General features: G+C 45.7%; 1 pseudogene across 1 annotated transcript; it reads right to left on the reverse strand.

Annotated features, from left to right (window-relative positions):
- Positions 1-1,216: 1,216 nt before the first annotated feature.
- Positions 1,217-9,030, reverse strand: Acot5-ps1 (acyl-CoA thioesterase 5, pseudogene 1; annotated as a pseudogene). The gene is made up of 3 exons (XR_005506093.2): positions 8,442-9,030; positions 5,731-5,932; positions 1,217-3,206 (listed from the first exon to the last, which is right to left on the reverse strand). The product of XR_005506093.2 is annotated as an acyl-CoA thioesterase 5, pseudogene 1 (transcript).
- Positions 9,031-9,851: the final 821 nt, after the last annotated feature.

The raw sequence follows: 9,851 nt of genomic DNA on the forward strand, positions 1-9,851 counted from the left end.
CCCCAGGAGAAAAGGCAGAGGGCCTTTTACCTCAGGTGTATTTGGTTCCCTGGATTGTTCTTGGATATGATTTCATGACTCCTGTGACGAACATTTACATTGAACTTATAAGACATGTTTGTTCTTGCTGCTTGTTGGAACATCCAGTCTGGTAAAAGGATGTGTTGAGCGATGTCCTCAGTGTGCCCTGAATGGGAACGTGGCCTCTGCCTTGCTGTCATGCTTTCCAAGAGATAATCTATAGTAGGTGCCAGGCAACTGGGTTTAGTCTGTTCCAAGAAAGTTCTGGAAAGAGCTGCCCTGTTAATATTTAATATGTATTTACTGGCATTTATTTACATGTTTTCCTGAACTCAAACAACTTTCCTAGGGTCATTGCCTTCTTTGTTTCTTTCACGTATAAAAGTGCACTGAAACTGAAGCAGGACTGTAGTCTGCCCCATGCTCTCAGGTCTCGGTAGCAAACACCTAATGCTCTTGATATGTTGTCGTAAAATTATAAAAACTAAAATGCTGTCTTTTATCCCCCACTAGGTCTGGCACCACAGTGCCCCAAGATATCTGATAGATATCTTAATCTCAGTCAGCAAAGCATCTCACCCACTCTGCTCCACCCCATATCACACCGCCGAAGGCCTCTCTCTGAGCCTGGCAGCGATCTCTCTACCCATCCAGTTCCCAAGGCAGGTTTCCATGCCAGAAAGACACATCTCAACTCCGTGACAACTTAGTGTCCCAGGCGCCACACACTCTCTTAAACTTAATTCTCCACAAGAAAGAACACACAATAACCTCTGATCTAATTGATAAGATATAATTGCCCACCTAAACACATAAAGCCCTGTATACATCCATCCCTTAAGAACATTCATAACAACCTGTAAAGGTACAGAGTGGAATCTTAACGTCAGCCTCCATGTTCTCTCCACGGCTTCTCTCTCGGCTCCCCCAGTCTCCAGTCTCCTCCTCTTCCCTCAAACTTTTCTCCTGCCCAACCGTCCTTCTCATCCAATGACAGGCCTTGTTCTATCTTTACCTGCTTCACTGTATGACATCCTACATTTGAGTGTCAGAGGAAAATATATATGAGGAGTTGGTTGCCTTTTAAAACAAATTTGAAGAATCAGAATACAACAATTATAAATTAAGGTGCAAACACAGTTAAGGTTTTAAGAAACATTCAGGTTTATTGAATTATTTATAACAGGTGGTCTCACTTTTATATAGTGTTACCAATATCATTTTTAAAAATCACATAATCCTAATGTAAATGTTCTACCAACCTTTGAGATATTGAAGTTACGTGTCCATAGTATATACAAGAAGCCCAATACAATTGCTTTGCTAGAAGAATCCTTATTCATTTGAAAAGATATTATAAAGCTAGATGCACATTTGCTTTAATTTTTTTTTCCTTTTCTTTTTTTCGGAGCTGGGGACTGAACCCAGGGCCTTGTGCTTGCTAGGCAAGTGCTCTACCACTGAGCTAAATCCCCAACCCCTGCTTTAAAATTTTTATTAGTTTTATTTCTAACTAGTAAATACTCTGTAACTAAAGTGTTGTGACTTCCATTCTAACAGGAGAAATTGAAATCTGATATTGTTTTTTAACATTTTCTTATGTATTTAATGTATATAAGTACACTGCATCTGTCTTCAGAAACACCAGAAAAGGGCCTTGGATCCCATAACAGATGGTTGTGAGCCACCATGTAGTTGCTGGGATTTGAACTCAGGACCTCTGGAAGAGCATCAGTGCTCTTAATACTGAGCTACCTCTCCAGCCTCAAACCTGATATTAAATGAGTTTTATATTACAGCCGAGGGATTGGAACCTGGACCCAGAAGCTGCAATGATTCACGTACTTCATATAAAATGGTGTGTGATTGGCATGTAGTCAGAAAATCTGTGTTAATCACAACCGGATTACCTATGACCCTAAGCGTAGTGCAAATGCCGTGTAAATAGCTCCGATTCTGCAGCATGATGCTTAAGGGAAAATGCCCTGACAAGGCCCTGTGTGCTCAGAGGAGGTTTAGAGCCTTTTGATCCCTAGGTGATACAGGCTGCAATGAAGAACCTACAGACACGAGGAGCTACTGCATATGCTTTCTCGCACGGAGATTAAGGATTTGTTCATGAGCAGTCACTTAGTAAATAGTTATCCGCTTGCAGTATGCAGTAGGCACCGAAGCGCTACCAGTTGCTTTCTGTTCCACGAAGCAGAAACGCTTCTCAACCTCTTAAGGTTCTTAAAAATTGCTACCCACTAAGGTGCAGTGGGCTAGCTCAGCAGCAGAGTGCTAGCCCTACTATGCACAAGCCCTGGGCTCAGTCCTTGGCACCGTAAGAAAGTAAGACCCAATCCTTCCTCAAACACAGTCCATAAAACTTTGGGGGGGGGGGGGAAGACTTCAAGACTTCATTAAAAGGAGAAAAACAAAGTGCGTACACATGAGTATCAGAAATGTCACTACTCAAAGAAAATAACAGTTTTGCTGGGATTGTCCTCTCGTTAACACCCAAGTGTTTGTGGAAAAGTCTAGAGTTTCTGCCAAGCGTCCACCTGGGCCATGGTGTGAGCCCTGGGCTCTCCTCCTCAGATCACAACAAAGTTAAAGTAAAAGTGTGTTGGGGCTGGGGATTTAGCTCAGTGGTAGAGCGCTTACCTAGGAAGCGCAAGGCCCTGGGTTCGGTCCCCAGCTCCGAAAAAAAGAACCAAAAAAAAAAAAAAAAAAAAGTGTGTTGAAGCCTTACACAAGGGGAAGTAAGGAGGCTCAATATAGTGGCCTGTCTCTGGGTAGAAGATGATCTGAGGCTTCTCCTTCCCATGGGCCTGCAAGCGTTTGGAGGCCTCTCTGGCATAGAACTCGCTCTTCCAGTTGCGGTCATCCTGACCAACGAGGAACAGGAAGGTCGTGTTAGACCTTTCCACAGGGATGATGCTTTTCTGGTCTGGACCTTCTGGAGGGACAGTCAGGATATCTATAACATCTTTAAACCCATCTTTGGTCACCCTGATTCGTTCTAGATTCATGCTCGAAGCAGGCAGACTCTCCTCCTTGTAGTATAATGTTCCAGCAACATTGACCATGGAGCCATTGATTATGACAGCGGCTGTGATGCCGTTCAGGAAAGAGGCCATGGAGAGGCAGAGTTCAGCCCCTTTGGAAATCCCCAGCAGGCCAATTCCTGGACCCTTGACCTAAGGAAGAGACAGAGAATGAAAGGGAATAAGTACGTTTGTGAGATCACATTTAAAAGAATACAATCGATAAAGACATTGGAAATTAGAACCATGAAACTGAGCGGAAATTGTACTTAGTACCAAACATCCAGTCCCCCATCTTGCCAGCACCTGACTTCCCTGAAGGTGGGCATGCAGAGCTGTGAATCTCACTTTACCATTCTGGCATTCAAAATCGGTTCTTGGGCTGGAGAGATGGCTCAGTGGTTAAGAGCACCGACTGCTCTCCCAGAGGTCCTGAGTTCAAATCCCAGCAACCACATGGTGGCTCACAACCATCTGTAGTGGGATCCGATGCCCTCTTCTGGTGATATATATATATATATATATATATATATATATATATATATATATATATATTAATATTAAAGGTGATTAGCTCTCTTCAAATCAATGTCAGTGGTAAGATGAGGCTCAAGTCTAAGTCCCACCCACAGTCTCCATGAAGCAATATCTGGAACTGAGGAGTCCATTTTTCTCATCCCATTGTATGTCCACTCAGAAACTAGGCCATGGACCATTTGCTATCCACCCTGGGTGTAAGGCACTCTGCTTCAGCAGTTGATCTGCCTGTCTGATTTGCTCTGGGGCTGGAGGCTGCAGACTCCGGTTTAGTAGGTGTGAGAACAGTGGGAGGCTGGGTAAAGCCTCTGCAGGGAATTGTACCTCCCTAAGTTGAAGCCCTTCACCATTTGTTACTAACTCACAGGGTCATGGAAAGTTTAAGACTGTAGCTAAGCCGTCCTTGAAGTTTCATTTAGATAAACACATTCAATATCATTTCCCCTGTTTTTACACCCGGGGTCCTGGGGTGTGTATCTTCTTTATGACCTTTGGTTAATGGTTTCTGTAACCCTCTGGAATGTGCCCTAAGTTTCAGAAGTCTATTGTTATCTCAGGAGCAATTAAGCAGTGCTATTATAAAAGGGTCTCAAATATCTCTGTGGAGGTTGTCATGGTAACCCTTGCATGCTGGACATTTCCACAGACCACACGCTCTTTGTCTTTGTGTACTATCTGAGTCTGGGCTCTTCCTTCTGGGATTTTCAGATCCTTACAGCACACTCTTAAGCGTTACTATGTCTAAGGAAGCACGTGGACAAGTCAGGAAAATGATTTCCTTCCTGCCTGTGACATATTTACATTAAGTGGTGGGCACTGCATTCACATGGTTTCATGGTTGTCCAGTAAGCATCACGGTAAACTGAGATAAGTTTCCCTTTATGAATAAGAATTCAAGACGGGGGGCTGGGGATTTAGCTCAGTGGTAGAGCGCTTACCTAGGAAGCGCAAGGCCCTGGGTTCGGTCCCCAGCTCCGAAAAAAAGAACCAAAAAAAAAAAAAAAAAAAAAAAAGAATTCAAGACGGTACGTATAGATCTTGGGGAAGGAGATGCTTCAAATAACTTGAAAAATAGTATTATTCAAACTAAGAATTGATTTTTTTAAAGGGAGTGTTTAGGGGAAATGGACTTGTAAGAAATGTTTCTATTCAAAACTAATGGCGGGCTTTGGAGCGTGGGTTTCTGCAGTTATGTGGTTTTGTGACTGTAGGTCTAGGCAAGGGGTTTATACTGAATCAGGAACTCAGCTTTCACTGAAGTGTTTACAAAAGCATAAGCTCCCAGACAAGGGTTCTACCACTTCTCACGGGTGAGCTTTCAACCCGTGCAACACGGGGCCCTTCCCATCGACCCTCACTTTGGCTAGTCTTCATCAGTGGCCTCTTAGTTTCCTTGTCTCACCGATTGTCTATTTCTTTTATCTTTTTTCCAGAACCATCCCCGCCTTGCCTCACACTCCACTCTAAACTTGTGTGGACCTGATTTTTCTTCCTGACTTGTAGCCAGGTCTGACTGTTTGGGCACATGATTGACATTTATTAGTGGTAGGTTCTACTGCAGGGGCATCACAAGTATGAGCCATTTAACACTCAGAAGACAATAAGAGGTTGGAGACACACTCACAAAACACAGAGCACTGATGCTCTAAGGGATTCAAGCCTGGGCTAAGCCTGATTGTGGGGGGGAGGGAAGGGTTGTGTTTTTGTTTTTTGTTTTTTTGTTAGATCGTGTGTGTGTGTGTGTGTGTGTGTGTGTGTGTGTGTGTGTGTGTGTGTTGTTGTTGTTGTTGTTGTTGTTGTTGTTGTTGTTGCCATGTCTATGACTCCAGCTATACTGTTATTCCCTGGAGCTGGAGTTAGGGGTATTATGAGCCACTTAGCCTGGGTACTGGCTACCCATCTTTAGCCTTCTGGAAGATCAGCAAGTGATCTTAATGGCTGAGACACTCCCTACGGCCCGATATCCTCATGTATATGCGGACTGTGCCCGTGTACCAGAAATGCACTTTTCTTCCTGATGTGGGAGGCGAAGATCCGGTTGTTTCACAATGTCTCAGCAACTGAGTTGAAAATCTTACCTCGCCAGGGTGGGTATTTTAGGAGCACAGTTTCTAAACCAAAAGCAAAAGGGACAGCCAACCTGAGGGTGACGGAGCTGGTAGGACACAGCTTCCTCAAAGTACTCCAGGCGGATAATGTCCATGTCCTTGGGGAGGTCCTTGTAGTGTAATAAGCCAGAGCCATGACGGCAAAGCCCTTCCCAGCCAGCAGACTCGCCCGGTACTCCAGAAGGCCGCCTCCAACTCCAAAAAGATTTATGATTCCAGGAAAGGGTCCATTCCCTTAAAGACAAAACAAGCAAGAGTCCTCAGGTGAATTTTAGAATTCGTTCTTTCATTTCAGTGGGAGCAGGGAGGGGAGTGGTGAGCACCTAAGCCTCTTTTCCTTTGATGGAAGACCTTACTGGATATTATACCAGAGGGGCGATGACCTGGAGCAACAGGGAAGGAGAGACAGCTGACCATGTTCTCAGCTCAACAGCATTTGCACTGAGACCTCAGCAGCTCTGCGTGCCTGCCATCACGGAACTCAGGCACTGGCCGAATGGGAGAATGGATGTTTGGCCCTTTGTGCAATTCCCTCGGATCCACTTAGCTTCCTGGTCCTAATTCCCAATGTCCTTATCAACTGTATTCTTGTATCTGTGATTTCCAATGTGCTCTTTTCCTACTTAAACCACCCAAAGTCTGTTTTTGATGCTTGTAATAAAAACGATAGTTTGATCTCGCAACTATTATGGTATCAAAGCCCACCATTAGTTTACCTATAAAAAGTATCTTTAAAGGAATTCTACATTCTAAGGTAATGTCTATATATTCCGTGGCAGGGCTTATAACTTTTTAAAGTTATTTTTAAAGGTTTTTTATTTTATGTGAATGAATGTTTTGCTGAGAGAGAGAGAGAGAGAGAGAGAGAGAGAGAGAGAGAGAGTATGCGTGTGTGAGCACGAGTGCCTGTGTGCACTCGAGTGCACACTACCCACGTGCCTGGTGGCCAAAGTTGATTGAAGAGGGTATCGGATCACCTATAACTGGAGTTACAGATGTGGGTGCTGGGAATTGAACTCACAGCCAATTCTCTTAACCACTAAGCCATCTCTCTAGCCCAAGGCTTGTCATTTTCAAGGTTGTCATCAAATTGTCCACCTCACTCCACGTTTATCTGTACTTGCTTAAAAGTTCTGGACTCTTACTGGACATACTAATTCCTATATTGAGGCAGTAGGAGAGCCATTTGTACCACGGATAGTGTGTGTTGTTGCCCCTTCCCTCTCCTCCTATGAGGTTTTGTGTCTTTGTTGCCTGGTATTAATTTCCTTTGTTAAATTCTGTGTCCTTATTATGTGTGTTTGATGTGTAAAGTCAGTGCTACCATGTTCTCTTATTCCTTTACTTTAATACAGGGCCTTACTCTGTAGCTCAGAGTGCTCTGAAAGTCACTGTTGTAGCTCAGGCAAGCCTCAAACTTGTAGTAATCCTAACACTTCACCTCCACCCCATCTTCCTCTAACCTCTGCCTTAGAATCTGTCTCACTGAGGTTTTATTTTTCCTTTACTCTTTTCTGACCCTGTAGGAAACTCTCCCCCAGTTCCCCACCCCAAAATATAAAGTTACAATTTTTTCCCCCACAATAGTTTTAATGATACGGCACACACACACACACAAGCATGACTTGCAGGAGCTCCCTGAATAACAAGAGTTAGCTTACTGTAACACAGACTATAGTGTGAAAGGAGTCTCTGACGAGGGAACCTAGTCGACGGCAAGTTGTGATCAGGAGAGAGTGGAAAAAGTATGTTGGAAAATTAAACTGGAGATAAATCCCAGAGTGAACCATGCTACAGACCTCAGGAAACTCTGAACTTTAAAAAAAAAAACAAAAAAAAAAAACAAAAAACAGTGCCCTAATTAGGATACCAGGTTGCGACAGACTCAGAAGAGAAAGGAAATATAGACAATCATGAGAAAGTTAAGGAAAGACAGCATAGAAATCTCTTATGAGGGCCCTTAGATGTTGGTGGAGTTTTCCCTGTTAAAGCCTACATATGTAGCTATCCTATTTTAGAGCTGTTTGCCAGAGAACCATCTACAGCCCTTCCACCTTCTGCAGCATCATTGGGGGCATCAAACCTTGCAGCTCTAAGCATTAACTGATGTGTAGGAAACAGAGCGTTCTTCTATCCTAGGATGATCTTCAAACTGCTTTTCTCAGCATTTCAACAATCAAAGGGTCATGAACGTCACTGGCCAAATTCCCTACAATGGCTCATTGTGAGTAACTGAACTACAGCCCCTCTCAAAGCTGTGGATTTGACCCTGGGAAAGAGTTACCTCGGAATCACCCAAGAAACAAAACTCCTTGGCCCTCTACACCCACACTTTTGGACTCTGAGTGGCGCTAAAGTCCTGCAAGTTAGAGAGTTCCCCGTTACTCACACTGTCCCACTTTGCCTGAACAACAGATGCCCAATGTGAACTTGTGCACAACCACCCGTGGGTCTTATCACAGTGAAGATTTGAACCCGTGCACAAGCAACGGTGGGCCTAAAGATCAACAGGGCAGATTTCTAGTTCACGGGGCTTGGATGAACTCTGCTGCTCTGCTTTTCTAAGCAACTTCGAATGCAGCTTTTCTGGTTCAAGATTCATCCAGCCGTGAACCCAAGTACTCAAGGCTTTTCCAGGGACCACTGATCTCTAAGAGACCCAATAGAAAGAGTAGACGACTGGACAAAGAGAAGGGGCCCCAAGCTTTGCAACCAGGGCTGGAAGAAGGTGAGGCAAACTCACCTGGGGGCAGGAAGAGCGTGGTGCGCACCCGGCCCTCGCGCACGGGCACGCGCCGCACCCCGGGAGCCATGAAGTGACGCTCGTGCACCGTCCGGGCCAGCAGCCGCCGACCGTCAGGCTCGTGTCCGTCCAGCACCTCCAGCTCCACCACGAAGGGCGTCTGCACGTCGCGCTTGATCAGACGCCAGAAAGGCCGTTCGGGCTCCATGGCCCAGATCAGCCCCATGGGCTCGAGCCCCGTGAAGCTGCCGCCCAGAGCGGGCGCGCGCGCCAGGTCCAGCTCTCCGTGGGCATCGGCGCGGTAGAGCGCGTGGGCTCGGAAGAGCGCGCCCTTCTCGTCGCGCAGGGACGAGCACAACGTGACGGGCTGCTCGGGGGCCAGTCCACGCACCGTGATCCTCAGCGGCTCGTCCCAGCAGCTGCGGCCGGTGGGCTCCAGGGTCAGCCTTGCCTCCATGAGGAGCGAGGGTGGGGTGGGGGTGGGGTGGCCTGGGAGAGCACGACCGGAGTTCGGAGCAGAGCCTGACCTGCTGTGGAGGCGACCTAGTGCGTCTCTGGGAGTTTCTGACTCGTGGGCTCCGCGTGACAAGACAAGGACAGTGGGATGATCCGGGAAGTCAGAGTAACAGTGAGGCAGAGCCAAGGTGGAAGATTCGGCCCCTGTCCACATCTACTCTTTTTTTTTTTTTTTTTTTTTTTTGGTTCTTTTTTTCGGAGCTGGGGACCGAACCCAGGGCCTTGCGCTTCCTAGGTAAGCCCTCTACCACTGAGCTAAATCCCCAGCTCCCACATCTACTCTTACTGTGAGAGTTGGGCGATCGATTGGTGGACGATCGATTGGTGGCAACGCTATGGCTTTCCACGTAAATAAAAGTAAGAACATAAAAATAGTTAAGACCAGTTAACTTGAAAAACCGATGTATTTCGTACAGTTAGAGTCTTAGAATCCCTAGTGGGATGCTATGCCTTTAATTCCAGCATTTGGAAGGCAGAGGAAGGTGGATCTCGAGGTCAGCCTGGTCTAAGGAGTAAGTTCCAGGACATCCAGGGCTACACAGGGCTACATTTGTCTCAAGGGGGGTAAAAAAAAACCAAGCCAGAGACAAGAGAAAGGGGGTGGGGATAGGTAGGTAGTGACTTCTAGGAATTCTTCAGGCTACTGGGAGTGTGCCCATGAACAGAGCTGTAGAATCCTAATGTCTTTCTTTCTAATGCCTGATGTGTATATAGTTGGACCTCACCTTGCTGTCTAGGTACTCCCACTAGAGGCTTCTATCAGTGGAGGCCCCAGATCTCAGACTGGATTACAGAAACTTTAAACATTTTCTCTTCATAAATTAATACCCGGGAATATCTCACTGCAGTAATGTAGACCTGGTTAAAACAATTATCTGTGGGAAAGAATGCCTG

This window comes from Rattus norvegicus, chromosome 6 (genome assembly GCF_036323735.1).
Source record: "Rattus norvegicus strain BN/NHsdMcwi chromosome 6, GRCr8, whole genome shotgun sequence".
Taxonomy (NCBI): Eukaryota; Metazoa; Chordata; class Mammalia; order Rodentia; family Muridae; genus Rattus; species Rattus norvegicus.